Source organism: Bufo gargarizans, chromosome 4 (assembly GCF_014858855.1).
Source record: "Bufo gargarizans isolate SCDJY-AF-19 chromosome 4, ASM1485885v1, whole genome shotgun sequence".
Classification (NCBI taxonomy): Eukaryota; Metazoa; Chordata; class Amphibia; order Anura; family Bufonidae; genus Bufo; species Bufo gargarizans.
In genome coordinates, this window is record NC_058083.1 from 171,523,306 (window position 1) to 171,544,315 (window position 21,010).

At 47.1% G+C, this 21,010-nt stretch overlaps 1 protein-coding gene across 3 annotated transcripts in view; it reads left to right on the forward strand.

The window, feature by feature from the left end:
* The first annotated feature begins 1,188 nt into the window (after positions 1 to 1,188).
* The window catches only part of TBL1XR1 (TBL1X receptor 1), a 106,754-nt gene continuing 86,932 nt past the window's right edge, over positions 1,189 to 21,010 (forward strand). For 2 of the 3 annotated variants that reach the window (XM_044291985.1, XM_044291990.1), the window contains exon 1: positions 1,189 to 1,426. The gene's annotated coding sequence lies outside the window, so the exon portion shown is untranslated. Of the gene's footprint in view, positions 1,427 to 1,868; positions 1,990 to 21,010 lie in introns of those variants that run through there. The other variant, XM_044291987.1, reaches the window with a different exon arrangement.

A 21,010-nucleotide genomic window follows, 5' to 3' on the forward strand; every position in this document is an offset into this window, starting at 1 on the left:
GCAGTGTGGTGGAGCTGTGTGTGTTGTGTCCCTGGCAGTGTGGTGGAGCTGTGGGTGTTGTGTCCCTGGCATTGTTGTGTCCCTGGCAGAGCTGTGTGTGTTGTGTCCCTGGCAGTGTGGCAGAGCTGTGTGTGTTGTGTCCCTGGCAGTGTGGCAGAGCTGTGTGTGTTGTGTCCCTGGCATTGTTGTGGAGCTGTGTGTGTTGTGTCCCTGGCAGTGTGGCAGAGCTGTGTGTGTTGTGTCCCTGGCAGAGCTGTGTGTGTTGTGTCCCTGGCAGTGTGGTGGAGCTGTGTGTGTTGTGTCCCTGGCAGTGTGGTGGAGCTGTGGGTGTTGTGTCCCTGGCAGTGTGGTGGAGCTGTGGGTGTTGTGTCCCTGGCATTGTTGTGTCCCTGGCAGAGCTGTGTGTGTTGTGTCCCTGGCAGTGTGGTGGAGCTGTGTGTGTTGTGTCCCTGGCAGTGTGGTGGAGCTGTGGGTGTTGTGTCCCTAGCAGTGTTGTGGAGCTGTGTGTGTTGTGTCCCTGTCCGTGTTGTGGAACTGTGTGTGTTGTGTCCCTGGCAGTGTGGTACAGCTGTGTGTGTTGTGTCCCTGGCAGTGTGGTACAGCTGTGTGTGTTGTGTCCCTGGCAGTGTTGTGGAGCTGTGTGTGTTGTGTCCCTGGCAGTGTTGTGGAGCTGTGTGTGTTGTGTCCCTGGCAGTGTGGTACAGCTGTGTGTGTTGTGTCCCTGGCAGTGTGGCAGAGCTGTGTGTGTCGTGTCCCTGGCTGTGTGTGTTGTGTCCCTGTGTGTTGTGTCCCTGGCATTGTTGTGGAGCTGTGTGTGTTGTGTCCCTGGCATTGTTGTGGAACTGTGTGTGTTGTGTCTCTGGCAGTGTTGTGGAGCTGTGTGTGTTGTGTCCCTGGCAGTGTGGCAGAGCTGTGTGTGTTGTGTCCCTGGCAGTGTGGCGGAGCTGTGTGTGTTGTGTCCCTGGCAGTGTGGTGGTGCTGTGTGTGTTGTGTCCCTGGCAGTGTGGCAGAGCTGTGTGTGTTGTGTCCCTGGCAGTGCTGTGGAGCTGTGTGTGTTGTATCCCTGGCAGTGTGGCAGAGCTGTGTGTGTTGTGTCCCTGTGTGTTGTGTCGCTGGGAGTTGCAGGGAGAGGAGGCCTGGGCGCCGCCACTTTCGCCCGGCCGGTCACCTCCCGAGCGTTGAGTGTCTATGAGCCGTTGGCTGCACTGAAACGTTTGGCTCTTTCTCTTAGTAACAGCTTTTTACATTCTGCCTCAATTCCTCTCCAGCCTAATCACTGGCAACTGCCCCCTCCCCCACCCGGTATCTGCTGGATTTACCCCCTCCCCCCGTCCTGCTCTCACCAGGGTAATAACCGCATATTACCGGGCTGCCTGGCGCTGTATCTGCTTGGGGAGGGAGCCGCTTATTTTGCAACACTATCAAGGTAAGTGCCCTTGTCTTGTATCCAGGGGCCGGGGTGCTCCGGGCACGTCGCTCCACAGACCAGCTGAGGGGGGATGGGCAGTGACAGCTCGGTCAGGACATGGCGCTGCCAGGGTCCCTGGTGCTGTACGTGGCCCCGGCGGGGTGGGGGAGCTGCGGGGAATCCCTGACTGAGGAGTGGGGGAGGGGTGTTTCTGTTTATCCGCCTTAACCGCTTCGTTGCCGGAGAGGTCCTGCCGCCCATCCCCCACCCCTCGGGCCTTTACGGCACGTGATAGGCTGGTGCTGAGCCGCCCTTCCCCCACTCCCCGCAGTGACCGGTCCGGTGCCCTTTCCCCCAGTTAGGGCCCCGTGCTGTGTGTTACATTGTGTGTGAGCAGGAAACACGTGAGGGCTGGGAATGGACCGTGTGGGGGAGGGGAGCTGCTCCCTTCAAGGCTCTGACTGTCATTTTCCTGGTTTCTTGGAGGATAACATGGTGCTTGCTGACCCGACTGCGCCTGACCGTTCCTGTGTCGGAGACTCGAGGTCGTCGCGGTCCGTGGACCACTTGGTGGCATAAATGTAAGATCGTGGACTTAAAGGGGTCCTCCGGATTTTGGGGAAAAATACAAGCTTTCCTTGGAGCTTCTGATGAAAGATGGTTTTGTTAACACCCATCTGACGCTCGGGCCCCAACCGGAGGTGTGTGCTTCTCTGCATAGTCGTAAATGCGAGGAAAGAAGTGCACACGTCCGGTTGGGACGCGAGCGCAGCGCGGACGAGTAAGTATTAATGAAACCGTCTGTCTTCTGAAGATCCGCGGAATGCTTGCGTTTTTCATAATGCCCGGAGACCCCCTTTAATCCCTTTGAGGCACAGCCATGTTTCACCTTCCTGACACAGCCAAATTTTGCACTTTATGCGAGAATGTGGCACATTTATCAAGCTCGCCTGCTTTTAGGCGTAAAAGTGGACAGGCGTATTTAATTTGTCGGTCTTTTGCCGAGTATTTATTAAGTCGCACAGCAGTTGGTGAATTGGGCGTATTGTTAGTCTGACCTCTGGTGGTTGTTTTTCAGTACGACAGGTTCATATTCGCTTAGACTGGTCTAATTTATTTGCTTATGAAAAAAGTCGCTTGTGTCCCGGAAAGTGTGACTTTTAATAAAAAAAAAAGATTAAAAAAATTGCACTTTGAAAGCAGACGAAGAAAAGTACGCCAGCCCTAGAGTTGCATAGAAATTGGACTGTTTAAGTGACAAATTCGGGCACAAAAAATGGCATCTACATAAATGGGTTGGGAAAAAAGTTGCAATAGTCAGAAAACTTCTGAATTAGTCTAAATAGCTGAAGGAAGTGCAAACGTCTCCAAAAATAGTAAATGCTACTAAAAAAAAGTTTTTATTTTAATTTTTTTTTACTAAAAACAGGCGCAAACATTATAGTAAATGGTCCCCAATAACTTTGGAATGTTTTACTTAGCCAACCGATTCTGAGTACACATCGTACTGAATGTTACTGGTAAGTTTGAGGTGATATGTTTGACCTTTTATTTTAAAAAAAAATTCCCAAATTTAGAAAAATTCACTACTCTCTAACTTCTCTGCTTTTAAGGCCTCGTGCACACACCCATATGTATTTTGCAGTCCACAAAATACAGAGACCCTCCATGCATCTGCGTTTTTCAATGACAGACTGACTTCTCCGTGTGCTTTTTGCATCGGTAAAAAAAAGCTGAATATGTCCACAAAGTGCAGACCTCAGACCCCCTGAAGTCAATGGGGCCGCAAAAAAATACTGACGGCACACAGGCCATATTCGTATTTTGCAGATCAGCGATTTGTGGACTCCAAAACAGATAGGATTGTGTACAGGAGGCCTGACTGGTAGTGATACGTCATAAACTAGTTATTGACAGTCACCATATGTCTACTTTATCTTTTTGTAATTTTATTTTTTAGGACGTTAGAAGACTTAGGGCTCTTTCACACTTGCATTGTTTTTTTCCGGCATAGAGTTCCATCGTCGGGGCTCTATGCCGGAAAAATCCTGATCAGGATTATCCTAATGCATTCTGAATGGAGAGAAATCCGTTCAGGATGCATCAGGATGTCTTCAGTTCAGGACCGGAACGTTTTTTGGCCGGAGAAAATACCGCAGCATGCTGCGCTTTTTGCTCCGGCCAAAAATCCTGAACACTTGCCACAAGGCCAGATCCGGAATTAATGCCCATTGAAAGGCATTGATCCGGATCCTGCCTTAAGCTAAACGTCGTTTCTTCGCATTGCCGGATACGATGTTTAGCTTTTTCTGAATGGTTACCATGGCTGCCGGGACGCTAAAGTCCTGTTGGCTATGGTAAACTGTAGTGGGGAGCGGGGGAGCAGTATACCTACCGTCCGTGCGGCTCCCGGGGCGCCCCACGCGCATGGATGACGTGATCGCATAATCGCACGTTAATAGCGTCCTGGCTGCCATAGTAACACTGAACGCGTCTTTCCGGATCCGGCGTATAATTCCGGCAAATGGAGTACACGACTGATCCAGACAACGCAAGTGTGAAAGAGGCCTTAGCCATGTTGGTACACCATAGACTTTTTCCAGGGTGTGAGTACCCACAGAGAGGGCTCTGAGTGCCACCCGTGCCATAGGTTCACCACCACTGCACTAGAGTATATTCACACGCAGCTGTTGAGTTGCGGTTATAACATAAGAATTGAGTCTTTCCAATGTGGTTTTAATGGCTCCTCCTTTGGGTACGTCCGCACGCGCCGAACGTTGTAGTGGAAAAGTGGGCAGAGCTGTTTGCAAAAACTACATCCACAGGTCACTTTACGTTTCAAATCCTCAGCTATTCCGTCCCATGTGAACCTAACCTCAATGTCTTTTTATGTAGACCATCGTTTCAGGAGATCGGGAAGGAACCCAACATTCCCGATAATTGCCTGATAGTCGGCGGAGATGAGGGTACATTTACATGCTGCAATCACCTCTGCTGTTAGGTGACAAGCAATTGCTTGTTCCCATAGAAAATTTTAGTTTCTGGAATCTGTGATTTTAGGGCAGGCCGAAAGACCCGATGAACGAGCGTTTCCTCATTGATCGCGCTGGCACACGTTCAGGTTTTTTTATGGAGTTTTTGAAGCTAAACGCAGGAGTGGATTAAAAAAAAAAAAAAAAAAAAAGTAGCGTTTAGGCCTCATTCACATCTTCATCAAGGAGATCCGGCTGCCTGATCAGCACAAATGCAGTCTGTCGGACAGACAAAAAAACGTTGCATTGGTAGTGGCCGCACAGCCATTAACCAGCATTTCTACAAATGTACATCCCCAATGATTGGTCTGTGTAAAAGGAAGATTTAGGCCTCTTTCACACGATGTGTGATTAGGTCCGGATGCGTTCAGTGAAACTCGCACCATTTTGCAAGCAAGTTCAGTCAGTCTTGTCTGGTTTACAAACAACATCTCCTAGCAACCATCAGTGAAAAACGCATTGCATCCGCACTTGGGGCCAGGGCTCCGTGAAAAACGCAGAATATAGAACATGCTGCGTTTTGCACGCGACGCAGAACTGATGCGTGAAAAAAAACGCTCATGTACACAGCCCCATTGAAATGAATGGGTCATGATTTAGTGCGGTTGCTATGCGTTCACGTCACGCATTGCACCCGCGCGGAAAACTCGCTCGTGTGAAAGGGGCCTTAGGCCTCTTTCACACGAGCGTGACGGATTAGGTCCGGATGCGTTCAGGGTGCGTTCAGTGACACTCTCGTCATTTTGCAAGCAAGTTCAGTCAGTTTTGTCTGCAGTGTTCAGTTTTTCACGCGCGTGATAAAAAAAACCGGAAGGTTTACAAACAACATGTCTTAGCAACTATCAAGTGCAGATGCAATGCGTTTTTCACTGAAGCCCCATTTACTTCTATGGGGCCAGGGCTGCGTAGAATCTAGAACATAATATCTTTGTTCATCTCTAATAATAACCTTTCCATGGCGCACATTTTATAATCCGCAGCATGCTCTGATTTTTGTTTGGAATCTTCTTTTAGCAGGGTTTTGAAATCTGTATCCTCTTGTATTGTACTGTAAATTGTCGTGGATTGCCGGTGCTAAAATCTGTAGCGTATTAGACTGCGTTTTCACATGGCAGATAATTTCCTCTGCAGATTTGGCCATGAATACAGTTGTGTTCAGAATAATAGCAGTTAGACACCGCTAACCTGAGCAATCACTGTTTTTGGTAGAAATGATATTTCTACATGGCAAATAATTTACTAGCAGGTGTAGTAATAGAAATCCAACAGTCATGACATGCATGCTGCTGATTCTGTGTAATTCAATCACTAATTGAAAGGGGCATGTTCAAAATAATAGCAGTGTGGAGTTCAATGAGTGAGGTAATTCTTTGAAAAACAGGTGGCAATTATTGCCCTTATTTGAGGAGGGAAGGCAGCAAATGTTGTATATGCTGGTTACAGGGCATTTCTCTCTGAAATTCTGAGGAAAATGGGTCATTCCAGACATTGTTTAGAAAAACAGCGTACCTTGATAAAAAAGTTGATTGGAGAGGGGAAAACATATAAAGAAGTGCAGAAAATGATAGGCTGACAACCAAAACCTGAAGGACATGGAAGAAATGTTTAAAGTCACCTGTGAGTACTGTTACAATTAGAAGACACCTATGTGAAGCCAAGCTATCTGCAAGGAGCCCCCGCAAAGTCCCACTGTTGAAAAAAAGACATGTGCTGAAGAGGTTACAATTTGCCAAAGAGCACATTGACTGGTCTAAAGAGACATTTTGTGGACTGATGAAAGTAAGATTGTTCTTTTTGGGTCTGGTGGCCGGAGACAGTTTGTCAGATGACCCCCAAACACTGAATTCAAGCCACTAGGGCTGCAGCTAACGATTATTTGAATAATCGATTAGTTGCCGATTAATTTCTTCGATTAATCGGGAAAAACGACAAAATTACAAAACAGAGGTTTATATGATCTTACTTGAAAAATTATGTTCAAAGGCCATATTAAAACAAATTGTGGGCGACACTATTATGGGGGATCTGTGGGCGACACTATTATGGGGGATCTGTGGGCGACACTATTATGGGGGATCTGTGGGCGACACTATTATGGGGGATCTGTGGGCGACACTATTATGGGGGATCTGTGGGCGACACTATTATGGGGGATCTGTGGGCGACACTATTATGGGGGATCTGTGGGCGACACTATTATGGGGGATCTGTGGGCGACACTATTATGGGGGATCTGTGGGCGACACTATTATGGGGGATCTGTGGGCGACACTATTATGGGGGATCTGTGGGCGACACTATTATGGGGGATCTGTGGGCGACACTATTATGGGGGATCTGTGGGCGACACTATTATGGGGGATCTGTGGGCGACACTATTATGGGGGATCTGTGGGCGACACTATTATGGGGGATCTGTGGGCGACACTATTATGGGGGATCTGTGGGCGACACTATTATGGGGGATCTGTGGGCGACACTATTATGGGGGATCTGTGGGCGACACTATTATGGGGGATCTGTGGGCGACACTATTATGGGGGATCTGTGGGCGACACTATTATGGGGGATCTGTGGGCGACACTATTATGGGGGATCTGTGGGCGACACTATTATGGGGGATCTGTGGGCGACACTATTATGGGGGATCTGTGGGCGACACTATTATGGGGGATCTGTGGGCGACACTATTATGGGGGATCTGTGGGCGACACTATTATGGGGGATCTGTGGGCGACACTATTATGGGGGATCTGTGGGCGACACTATTATGGGGGATCTGTGGGCGACACTATTATGGGGGATCTGTGGGCGACACTATTATGGGGGATCTGTGGGCGACACTTATGGGGGATCTGTGGGCGACACTTATGGGGGATCTGTGGGCGACACTTATGGGGGATCTGTGGGCGACACTTATGGGGGATCTGTGGGCGACACTTATGGGGGATCTGTGGGCGACACTTATGGGGGATCTGTGGGCGACACTTATGGGGGATCTGTGGGCGACACTTATGGGGGATCTGTGGGCGACACTTATGGGGATCTGTGGGCGACACTTATGGGGATCTGTGGGCGACACTTATGGGGGATCTGTGGGCGACACTTATGGGGGATCTGTGGACCACACTATTATGGGGGATCTGTGGACCACACTATTATGGGGGATCTGTGGACCACACTATTATGGGGGATCTGTGGACCACACTATTATGGGGAGGGGGATCTGTGGACCACACTATTATGGGGAGGGGGATCTGTGGGTGGCGCAGTTATGGAGAGGGGGATCTGTGGGTGGCGCAGTTATGGAGAGGGGGATCTGTGGACGGCGTAGTTATGGAGAGGGGGATATGTGCACTGTTATGGGCATAACAGTGCACAGATCCCCCTTCCCATAGCAGTGCCATACACAGACCCCCCTCCCCATAGCAGTGCCATAGACAGATCCTCCCCCCTCCCCATAGCAGTGCTATACACAGACCCCCCTTCCCATAGCAGTGCCATAGACAGATCCCCCTTCCCCCTACCCCCTAACAGCCCCGGCCCCGATGCTTGCATCTTTATTTTACCTTTTTACAATGACGCTCCCGCTCCTGTAACAGCCAGGCAGAGCGGACGGCGGCGTAACGTCACTCAATCACGTGACGCGCCCGCTCCGCCCACTTCATGAATGAAGGAGGCGGAGCAGGCGTGTCACGTGAGTGACGTTACGCCGCCGTCCGCTCTGCCTGGCTGTTACAGGAGCGGGAGCGTCATTGTAAAAAGGTAAAATAAAGATGCAGCGACCGCCCGCCCGCCCGAATAGCAACGAATCGGCGATTATTCGATAACTGGATTCGTCGACAACGAATCCAGTTATCGAATATAATCGATTACATCGATTAATCGTTGCAGCCCTACAAGCCACAGTACACTGTGAAGACAGTGAAGCCTGGTGGCACAAGCATCATGATATGGGGATGTTTCTCTTACTAAGGTGTTGGGCCTATTTATCGCATACCAGGGATCATGGATCAGTGGTATCCAACAAGACAACGACCCCAAACACACCAGTAACATGCAGCATCTTGGAATGTGTAGTGTTCCTAATGCATTTGTGTGTATGGAAATAAAGGCTATTAGAAGGATTTTGAGCTTTTTCACTTTTTTTTTAAACACACTGCTATTATTTTGAACACAACTGTATGTGTAAGGGCTCTTTCACACTTGGGTTGTCCGGATCCGGCGTGTACTCCACTTGCCGGAATTACACGCCGGATCCGGAAAAACGCAAGTGTACTGAAAGCATTTGAAGACAGATCCGTCTTCAAAATGCGTTCAGTGTTACTATGGCAGCCAGGACGCTATTAAAGTCCTGGTTGCCATAGTAGGAGCAGGGAGCGGGGGAGCGGTATACTTACAGTCCGCGCGGCTCCCGGGGCGCTCCAGAATGACGTCAGAGCGCCCCATGCGCATGGATGACGTGCCATGTGAACACGTCATCCATGCGCCTGGGGCGCCCTGACGTCACTCTGGAGCGCCCCGGGAGCCGCACGGATGGTATGTATACTGCTCCCCCGCTCCCCACTACACTTTACCATGGCTTCCAGGACTTTAGCGTCCTGGCAGCCATGGTAACCATTGAGAAAAAGCTAAACGTCGCATCTGGCAATGCGCCGAAACAACGTTTAGCTTAAGGCCGGATCCGGATCAATGCCTTTCAATAGGCATTAATTCCGGATCCGACCTTGCGGCAAGTCTTAAGGATTTTTGGCCGGAGCAAAAAGCGCAGCATGCTGCAGTATTTTCTCCGTCCAAAAAACGTTCCGTTCCGGAACTGAAGACATCCTGATGCATCCTGAACGGATTTCTCTCCATTCAGAATGCATTAGGATAAAACTGATCAGGATTCTTCCGGCATAGAGCCCGGACGACGGAACTCTATGCCGGAAGAAAAGAACGCAGGTGTGAAAGAGCCCTTACATGCAGATCTTGTCTCTAATCTGGCTGTGGATTCCCCACTCGTTTCTCCAAACTGCACAGGGAAGGGTAAAATCCACAGCGTTACCGCACAAGCATGCTGCAGATTTGGGATTCTGCAAAATGCTCTGATATATGTGCAGACAGAATGCTTGTGGATCAGGTTCCCCATCCATTTATATTCTGTGATTTGATGCTCCATATGATACAGTCCTTCCTTTTATACATGACACCCCTCCCAGTGCTGGGGACTTGCAGCATAGAGAGACCAGTCCAGGAATGGGGGCATCTATTGCTAAACATTTGAGCAGACCTCATTGGGCTATGTCCACACCTGCGTTCGGTAAATCCGGTAGTCTGTTACCACTGGAATTACCGTATTTGGCGCAGCCGGACACAGGTGTGGCCTGCCTCATCCCTATCCGCTATAATGGGATCTGTCGGGTGTCCAGCAAGAATGCCGGCTTTCTGACGGAAATAAAAACGCTGCAAGCAGCAGTGTTTTTCAGCGAAAAGTCGGCATTCATTCCGAAAACCTGCTGTAAACCCGACAGATCCCATTTACCCTAAGTTCACACCTGAGCGTTTTACAGCGCGTTCCTATGCGCTGTAAAACGCTCAACAAGGAGAAACCAATGTTTCCCTATGGGAATGGTTCTCACCTGGGCGTTTTACAGCGCGTCCGATCGCGCTGTAAAACGCCCAACGCTCAAACAAGTTCTTGAGCTTTTCTGGGGCGTTTTGTTGCGCGTTCCCGTACATAGATATTCCGAAACGCGCGACAATGGGTGTTCGCTTGTCTCTGTATACGCGATTATAAACGCCGGTACAATCGCGCATACAGAGCGCTCCTTTCAGAACGCTCAGGTGTGAACCCAGGGTTATAGTGCAAGTGACCAGCTCTGTGAATATGGTAATTGCGGTAATCTGCTCCTCCGCTGGAATGGACTACCGGATTTACTGAACCCAGAAGTGAACCTAGCCTTAGAATAAAATGAACAAAGTGGACATAGATCGTCAGATTTCATGTGAGCTCCTAAATTTTTTTTTTTTCTTTTTGTCTTATTTGAAGAATTCTTCTTCTCCAGTTTGAACCGCTATAAGGCTACCTGCACACGTTGTGGACTCTTGTGTGGAACAGTCGCAGCGTTCAGTGGGAGGGTGAGATCTGTAGCAACACTGCATCAAATCTGAGATGAAATCCACAAGTAGCGCATCCAGATTTAGGTGCAGAAACGCACTGAAATCTACATGGAAATTTGTGTGGCTTTTCAGTTTGTAGACCTGCAGACTTGAAGCAATGTGGCCACAGATCACAAAGGGTGAAATGACCTCTGCCTGGAAATGGTGTGACATTTAGGGTCCATTCACACGTCCGTAGTACACCCGGCTGGCACCCCTATAGAACTGCCTATTCTTGTCCGCAATTGCGGGCAAGAATAGGACATGTTCTATTTTTTTCCGGAGCCGCTGACAGGAAGATCAGGGCCGCGCTCCGGAAATGCGGATGTGGACAACACACTGTGTGCTGTCCGCATCCATTCCTGCCCCATAGAGAATGAATGGGTCAGCACCCGTTCCGCAGAATTGCGGAAAGGGTGCGGACACATTTACGGACGTGTGAATGGACCCTAAATCTAGCTATTCGTTATTGATTCTTCTGGATCTCTTTGCAGCACTTAAAAGGGTTCTCTAAGAATGAGGACATTTTATCTAATACCAGCAGACTCCCCCCTGAATCAGAAGATTCACACACTGACCAAAAATATAAATGCAACACTTTCTGTTTTGCTCCCATTTTGCATGAGCAGAACTCTAAGATCTGAAACATTTTCTACATACACAAAAGACCCATTACTCTCAAATATTGTTCACAAATCTGTCTAAATCTGTGTTAGTGAGCACTTCTCCTTTGCCGAGATAATCCATCCCACCTCCCGGAGCCGCGGACCGGCAGATCGGGCACGTGCTCTAGAAATGCGGATGCGGACAGCACACTGTGTGCTGTCCACATCCATTCCATATAGAGAAGGAATGGGTCCGCACCCGTTCCGGACACATTCACGGACATGTGACTGGACCCTATCTGCACATTAACCTGCACCCTTAGGGGGGTGCCTTCACATGCTGTAGAGCTAAACCTGTATCAGTAGTTCCTAATAAGAATAAGGGCTCATGCACACAAACGTATTTTCTTCCCGTGTCCGTTCTGTTTTTTTTCTTTGCGGACTGTATGCAGAACCATTCACTTCAAACGGTCCGCAAAAAAAAAGGAAGTTACTTCATGTGCATTCCATTTCCGTATGTCCGCATTTCCGTTCCGCAAAAAAAATAGAACGTGTCCTATTATTGCCTGTATTACGGAGAAGGATAATACTGTTCTATGAAGGGCCAGCTGTTCCGTACCGCAAAATACGGAATGCACACATCTGTATTTTTAGCGGACCGCAAAATACATACAATCGTGTGTATGCGCCCTAAAGGAAACGATATGAACCTGACCCAGAAGCCAAGCTACAGTATTCTGGATGTCAGCCTGTTGTCATTTCAGTCCTCTTGTTCTGACCCTGGTGATTAGTTTCGGCTATGCAGTGACATCCCTGGTGACAAGTTTCGGTAACGCGTTGACACTTATGTATTAATATGCACAGCTCATAATAGTAATAGTCATAATCTAGACCCAAATGAGACGTGGCTGTAAAGGAGACGGCATTAGGGAGTTTGAAGGACACTGAATCAATTTTTGTGAGGAGAAACGTGGTTTTGGCTGGAGTATGTTCTCAGATGGAATCTCTCCTGGTCACAAGCCCCCCCTTAGCTTGGACAGTCCTCTCCTGTTTGACAGTAGATGAGGGGCTGCATCCAGTACTGCACTTTCTACCAGTGGCACCCAGTGAAAGGGAGTCTGCAAGTGGAGCGAGACGTAGCACGAGCATGGGGCCATGGTTATGCAGGTTAAGCAGCGTTCAGGTGTCCACCTGCTGAGCGGAGCGGAGGCTGAACGCCACCAGACTGATGCATTCTGAGCGGATCCGCGTCCACTCAGAATGCATTGGGGCTGGACGGAAGCGTTCGGGTCCGCTTGTGAGCCCCTTCAAACGGAGCTCACAAGCGGACAGCCGAACGCTAGTGTGAAAGTAGCCTTATACGATCATGAGATCCCCCCCCCCCCCCCCTCCTTCCCCCATGCCATGATCATCGGGATCCAAAGACCGTTTCAGTACAGCTGTGGTTTTACTGTATGTCACATAACTGACCCCGGGTCCCCATCCATATGCTACAAATACACCTACGATCCTAGGCCGCTGCATCTGTAGGGCGAGAGCTGGCGGCCACGACGGATCCTTTTTTGCACTAGCATTGCACATGTTTATTCAGCACATGCACAGAAGAGGATCTGTCCCATAGACTGTAATGGGCGTATTGGGAAACAAATACGCACAAAACTCGGACATGCAGCGGATTTCAAATACATGTGGAAATGATGGGCCCATGTGTTCAGCTCTGTTCATTAATATCGGCAGCGGATTCCAGTACATAAAATCTAGGCCAGCTACAGATGTCCTCAAGAAGCAGGCCGCACTTACCCCCTTGAATAGACTTCTTGCTCTCCTCTCGCGGCCAATAAGTCACAGCTACTTCCCTGAATTTTCTTCAGTTCAAAGCATTGTTTTTACTTAAAGGGGTTCTCGGGGCTTTTAATATTGATGACCTGTCCTCAGGATAGGTCCGACACCCCCTCCGATCAGCTGCCATCTCCTGTCTCTCTTCCTGCTCGCCATAGCAGCACTGCGCGCTCCTTCTCTTCAACCAGCTGATCTGCGGGGGTGCCAGGTGTCGGACCCCTTCTGATCTGATATTGATGACCTATTTTGAGGATAGGTCATCAATATTAAAAGCCCGGAGAACACCTTTAATGAAATTAGTAAAAAGCGTCACAGTATTTTCTTCTCCCTTGTAGAGAAAGTTGTATCACTCGTTTTAGGCTACATGCACACGAAAATGTGCATGTCCTATTTTTTTTCTATTTTGCGGACAAGAATAGGCATTATTACAATGGATCCGCAAAAAAAAACGGATGCCATGCGGAACGTCATCCGTTTTTTTGCAGACTGCAAAACACATATGGTCGTGTGCATGTATTTTTTGGGCAGAGCTACGGACATACTGATGCGGACAGCACACGGTGTGCTGTCTGCGTTTTTTGCGGACCCATTGAAATGAATGGGTCCGCATCCTATCTGAAAAAAACAAAACGGAACGGACACTGACACAAACAACGTTCGTGTGCATGAGGCCTTACTTTTTGCTAGTGAGAACACGCACAGGTGTGTGGTAGAACTCTTATGTCTTCTGGTTGGAAATGTATCATTCTTGTTTCAGGTATAAAATCTCTGTCAAAGTATCATCATGATAAAGCTCTATTCACATCTGCATTGCCGCCTCCTAGAAGCCATATGATAGATCCAAATGGCACCTGACGCATAATGGAATAGGGGGTAACTTTCATACTTGGCACTACCCCTTTAAGGGTAGAATTTATCATAGCCACTGTACCAGAAAGGTGGCATTGAAAAGTTGCAAGCATAATTTCAGGACAATTTTTTTTTTTTTGGGGGGTTTATACAGCGCTCGTGGCACTCTTTTAACAAGTGGGTGGAGTTTGGAGCTTAGGGGGTGTGGCTTCCAGCTGCCCACCTGATTTACCATAGTTTATCAGAATGGGGCATATATTAGAGTGCAGCTCAGAGGTGGTGTAGATGTGGACTTAGAAAAAAGCCTGAAGTACTATACAGTATACATGTATGGCTGCAGGAGCGGCACCCGGAGAAGGTGGCTGTGCAGTAATTACTGTCATGTCCAGATCATGGGAATGAAAATCTTTAACGGAGTGCTTGTTTTTCTAGGATTAAGACAAGGATTCATGGGATTAGTGGGAATAGACTTGTTTAGCTTTTTTTACTATACTTGAAGAGAAGTCGGTCTCATTCCTGCCTCAAAGCAGTGTGCACAGTGCCCAACCATGTGACTGGAAATGATGGGTGTGCTTGTCACTAAAATAATGACTTCTGTCCAGTGTTTCTTTCTGGTTGCTATCAACTAAAGAAAAGCGCAAACCTCTTTAAAGGGACTCTACGATGAAAACCATTAGATCACATATTAACCTACAGTGTATTGGGAACATTGTATGTACCGGTAATTTTAATAAAAATAATAAAAAAAACAGGTTAGCAGATGGTTTTCTGGATATAATATTTTGAGGTCACGCCATGTATCCTGCTTGCTCTCCTGGTTCTTTAAAGGGATTGATTGGCCAGATACAGCGAATATACAAAGTCTACACGCCCCTGTTAAAAAGTCAGGTTTCTGTGATGTAATAAAATGAGACGAGGATAAATCATTTTAGAACTTTTTCCACCTTTAATGTGACCTTTAGGCCTCATGCACACGGCCGTTGTTTGGGTCCACAACCGAGCCGCCGTTTTGGCGGCTCTGATGCGGACCCATTCACTTCAATGGGGCCGCAAAAGATGCTGTCCGCATCTGTTGCTCCATGGCCCGCAAAAATAATATAACATGTCCTATTCTTATCCGCAAAACTGACAAGAATAGGCAGTTATATCAATGGCTGCCCGTTCCGTTCCACAAATTGCGGCAGGCACACGGGCGGCTTCTGTTTTTTGTGGATCCGCGGTTTGCGGGCCGCAAAAAACAGCACTGTCGTGTGCATGTAGCCATAAACTGTACCACTCAATTGGAAAACAAACTGAAATCTTTTAGGTAGCGGGAAGAAAAAAATATAAAAATAAAATAATATGGTTGCATAAGTGTGCACACCCATAGGCCTCTTTCACACGACCGTATGGCTTTTTCAGTGTTTTGCAGGCCGTTTTTTCCGGCTCCGTCTTTTCGTTTTTTGTTTCCGTTTCTCAGTTCCGTTTTTTACGTATGGCATATACAGTAATTACATAGAAAAATTGGGCCAGGCATAACATTTTCAATAGATGGTTCCACAAAAACGGAATGTATACGGAAGACATACGGATGCATTTCCGTATGAATGGAGCCACGGAATGTGATTTGCGGGCAATAATAGGACATGTTCTATCTTTCAACGGAACAGAAATACGGAAACGGAATGCATACGGAGTACATTCCGTTTTTTTTTTTTTTTGCGGAACCATTGAAATGAATGGTTCCGTATACGGAACGCAAAAAACGGTAGTGTGAAAGAGGCCTTACAGCGACTAGGTTACAAATCTGTCCACCAGGCAACAGATTGTGAATTGAAACTTTTTTATTATTTTGCCAGCCTGACAACCCCATTAAGTTTACAGAGACTGGCATAGACCACTGGACCTGTGGGAATTTAAAGGGGTCATTTTAAAAAAAAAATGTAAAGCATTCCCTCGCCTTGGTAAGGGCGCTGGATCTTAGGACACTCAGGAAGGTGATTTTAAGTTTTTGTTTTTGTCATTATTATTTTCACAGCCTCTCTGCAGGTGGCGCTAGCTTTTAACGCTGATAACCCCTTTAAGGCGTCCATACATATTAGTATTGCCGGCTGATCTGGGCATCATTCTAACCTCTGAGGACTGCGTCCTGACATCGGGAGGTACAAGTATCGGGCACATTGCCGCATTTCCTCCCGAGAGATCAGCAGGTGCCTGATGTTTCTCCTCTTTCCCTGTGAGGTCATGTTTGGTGGAGTCAGGTGAGATGGCGGTCAGTTCCTGACAGTGAATGGGCACCTTTAGGCTAGGTCTACACGAACAACATTTGTCGCGTGACAGGGCACAACTACACTGCAACATTTGTAGCGCAACATTTTGTTGCACCAATGTTGCGCTACAGTTTTTATAATGGCAGTCTATGGTGTCGCACTGCAACATGCTGCGACTGCGACGCAACAGTTGCAGAAAAATCAATTTCGAATGGATTTTCTGCGACTGTTGCGTCGCAGTCGCAACATGTTGCATGTTGCAGTGCGACACCATAGACTGCCATTATAAAAATTGTTGCGCAACATTAGTGCAACAAAATGTCGCGCGACAAATGTCGTTGTGTAGACCTAGCCTTAGGGATCTTTAGGCCTTTGTTTACATTCCCTTTTTTGCTGTACGGAAACGGTCCGTATACAGAACCATTCATTTCAATGGTTCCGCAAACAAAATTGAATGTACTCCGTATGCATTCCATTTCCGTTCCGTTTCTACATAACGGACAAGGATAGTACTGTTCTATCAGGGGCCAGCTGTTCCGTTCCGCAAAATGCTGAAAAAGCCATACGGTCGTGTGCAACCAATCAGTTCGTGTGCAACCAATCAGTTTGATCCTGAAAAATGAAAGGTGGAATCTGACTGGTTGCTGTGGGCAACTAAGGCTACTTTCACACTTGCGTTTGGAGCGGATCAGTCTGGTGTTTGCACAGATGGATCCGCTCCTATAATGCAGACGATGGAATCCGTTCAGAACAGATCCGTCTGCATTATATTTCAGAAAAAATTCTGAGTGTGAAAGTAAGTCAGACGGCTCCGTCCAGACTTTACATTGAAAGTCAATGGGGGACGGATCCGTTTGAAATTGAGCCATATTGTGTCAACTTCAAACGTATCCGTCCCCATTGACTTACATTGTAAGTCTGGACTGATCAGTTTGCCTCCGCACGGCCAGGCGGACACCCGAACGCTGCAAGCCGGCCGAGTGCCGTGCCACAATACACTACGGACGTGTGAATCGACCCTCCACATGACTGTGGTGCTGCAGACCATACTGCACTTCCGAGATGATGTGTAGTATAATGAAGAGGAAGCAGTGCTCTCATGGAGATCCGATATTGATGACCTATCCATACTGCCCGCACAACCCCTTTTAGGGTCCATTCACACGCCTGCAATTCTGTTTCGCATTTTGCGGAATGGAATTGCGGACCCGTTCATTTCTATGGGGCCGCACGATGTGCTGCCCGGATCCGGAAATCCAGACCCGCACTTCCAGGTCCGCATTTCTGTTCCTGAAAAAAATGGAATATGCCCTATTCTTGTCCGCAATTGCGGACAAATTTAGGCATTTTCTATTAAGTGCCAGCGATCCACAAAATGAGGAACACACATTGCCGGTGTCCGTGTTTTGTGGATCCGCAAAACACACGGATGTGTGAATGGACCCTTAAAGGGAACCTGTCACCTGGATTTTGGGTATAGAGCTGAGGACATGGGTTGCTAGATGGCCGCTAGCACCTCCTGCAATACCCAGTCCCCATAGCTCTGTGTGCTTTTATTGTGTAAAAAAAACGATTTGCTACATATGCAAATTAACCTGAGATGAGTCCTGTCCCTGACTCATCTCACATACAGGACTCATCTCAGGTTAATTTGCATATGTATCAAATCGGTCTTTTTTCACAATAAAAGCACACAGAGCTATGGGGACTGGGTATTGCGGATGTGCTAGCGGCCATCTAGCAACCCATGTCCTCAGCTCTATACACAAAATCCTGGTGACAGGTTCCCTTTAAGTTGCAGTGTTGGCTTTTGCATATAAGGCTACTTTCACACCAGCGTTTTTGCTGGATCCGTCATGGATCAGCAAAAAAACGCTTCCGTCACGATAATACAACCGTCTGCTTCCGTTATGAACAGATCTGGTTGTATTATCTCTAAAATAGCCATGACGGATCCTTCTCTAAAACCATTGTAAGTCAATGCGGGACAGATCAGTTTTCTTTTGTGTCGGAGAAAACGTATCCACCACCATTGACTTAAATCGTGTGTCATAACGGATCCGTCGTACTCCGCACCATTTATTTATTAATAGGACTGGATAGCTCCTTTTTAAAAGGGCATTTTCTGAAATATATTACTCGATATTGCAGTTTTTTTTTTTTTTTTTTTGTTTTGTTTTTTACACTCTGAAAAGTTCTGAGTCGGTCTCCAATAAGCTTCTGAGAAGGTTAGTCCAGATGAGTTGTAGCTTTTACGCTGGGTTCAGACCTGAGCGTTCTGAAACGAGCGCTCTGTATGCGCGATTGTACGGGCGTTTACAATCGCGCATACAGAGACAGGGGTGCACACATTGTCGCGCGTTCCCGAATATCTATGTGCGGGAACGCGCGACAAACGCCCCAAAAAAAGCTCAAGCACTTGTTTGAGCGTCGGGCGTTTTACAGCGCGATCGTACGCGCTGTAAAACGCCCAGGTGAGAACCATTCCCATAGGGAATCATTGGTTCTTGCCTGTTGTGCGTTTTACAGCGCGTAGGAACGCGCTGTAAAACGCTCAGGTGTGAACCCAGTGTCAAGGACTGGGCCATTTTTCACCTTAGGCTGGGTTCACACGAGCGTGACAGATTAGGTCCGGATGCGTTCAGGGTGCGTTCAGTGAAACTCGCACTATTTTGCAAGCAAGTTCAGTCAGTTTTGTCTGCAATTGCGTTTAGTTGTTCAGTTTTTTCCGCGCGGGTGCAATGCGTTTTGATGCGTTTTTCACGCGCGTGATAAAAAACTGAAGGTTTACAAACAACATCTCTTAGCAACCATCAGTGAAAAACGCATCTCACTCGCACTTGCTTGCGGATGCAATGCGTTTTTCACGCAGCCCCATTCACTTCTATGGGGCCAGGGCTGCGTGAAAAACGCAGAATATAGAACATGCTGCGATTTTAAAGCATTGCAGAAGTGATGCGTGAAAAAAAACGCTCATGTACACAGCCCCATTGAAAAGAATGGTGCCGGATTCAGTGCGGGTGCAATACGTTCACCTACCGCATTGCACCCGCACGGAAATCTCGCCCGTGTGAACGCAGCCTTAAGGACCAGACTGATTTGTGCAAATCTGACATGTCACTTTATGTGGTGATAATTTTAAACCGCTTTTACTTATCCAGGCCATTCTGAGATTGTTTTCTCGTCACGTATTGTACTTCATGACAGTGGCACATTTTAATCCAAATATTTCATTTTTATTTATAAAAAAAATACGAAATTTATCAAAAATTTGGAAAAATGTGCAACTTTCCAAATTTCAATTTCTCAGCTTTTAAAGGGAACCTGTCATCAACTTTATGTTGCCCATACTGACGGCAGAATAAAGTAGAGACAGGTGAGTTGTTTCCAGCGGTCTGACATTTAAAAGTTAAAAGTAAGCATCACAATCATTGCAGACTGGGCCTGGAAAAGAGTCACGGCCACCTGAGAAGTGTCATGGTTGGGCCTCATGCACATGACCGATGTTCTGGTCCGCATCCGAGCCATAGTTTTTGCGGCTCGGATGCAGACCCATTCACTTCAATGGGGCCACAAAAGATGCGGACAGCACACAGAGTGCTGTCTGCATCTGTTGCTCCGTTCCGTGGCCCCGAAAAAAAATATAACCTGTCTTATTCTTGTCCGTTTTGCAGACAAGAATAGGCATTTCTACAATGGGCCGCCTGTTCCGTTCTGCAAATTGCGGAAGGCACACAGGTGGCTTCCGTGTTTTGCGGATCCGCAATTTGCATTTCAGCATAGTGACCGAAATCAGCATTTCTGTCACTATTTTATGCTGCCCTCATCAAGGTCAGCATAAAGTTGATGACCACTTCCCTTTAAAACAAATAGTGATGCCTTATATAATTATTACTTTACATTCCCCATATGTCTACTTCATGTTTGGATCATTTTGTGAATGCCATTTCATTTTTTGGGGACGTTACAAGGCTTAGAAGTTTAGAAGCAAATCGTGAAATATTTCAGAAAATTTCCAAAACCCACTTTTTAATGACCAGTTCAGGTCTGAAGTCACTTTGTGAGGCTTACATAAAAGAAACCACCCAAAAATGACCCCATTTTAGAAACTACACCCCTCAAGGTATTAAAAACAGATTTTACAAATGTTAACCCTTTAGGTGTTCCACAGGAATTAATGGAAAATTGAGATTTAATTTCAGAATCTCACTTTTTCGGGGCGATTTTCTATTTTAATCATTTTTTTCCGCTAACAAAGCAAGGGTTAACAGCCAAACAAAACTCAATATGTATTGCCCTGATTCTGTAGTTTACAGAAATACCCCATATGTGGTCGTAAACTGCTGTACGGGCACACTGCAGGGCGCAGAAGGAAAGGAACGCCATATGGTTTTTGGAGGGCAGATTTCACTGGGATAATTTTAAGTTGCCATGTCACATTTGAAGACCCCCTGATGCACCCCTAGAGTAGAAACTCCAAAAAAGTGACCCCATTTTGGAAACTACGGGATAAGGTGGCAGTTTTGTTGGTACCATTTAGATTTTTGATTGCTCTATATCAGTGTTTCCCCACCAGTGTGCCTCCAGCTGTTGCAAAACTACAACTCCCAGCATGCCCGCACAACCAAAGGCTGTCCAGGCATGCTGGGAGTTGTAGTTTTGCAACAGCTGGAGGCACACTGGCTGGGAAACGCTGCTCTATATTACACTTTTTGTGAGGCAAGGTAACAAAAAAGGAATTGCTGTTTTGGTACTTTTTTATTTACTACGTTCATCTGACAGGTTAGATCATGAGCTATTTTTATAGAGCAGGTTGTTACAGACGCGACAATACCAAATATGACAATTTTATTTTTTGTTTGTTTATTTTAGTTTTACATAATAAAG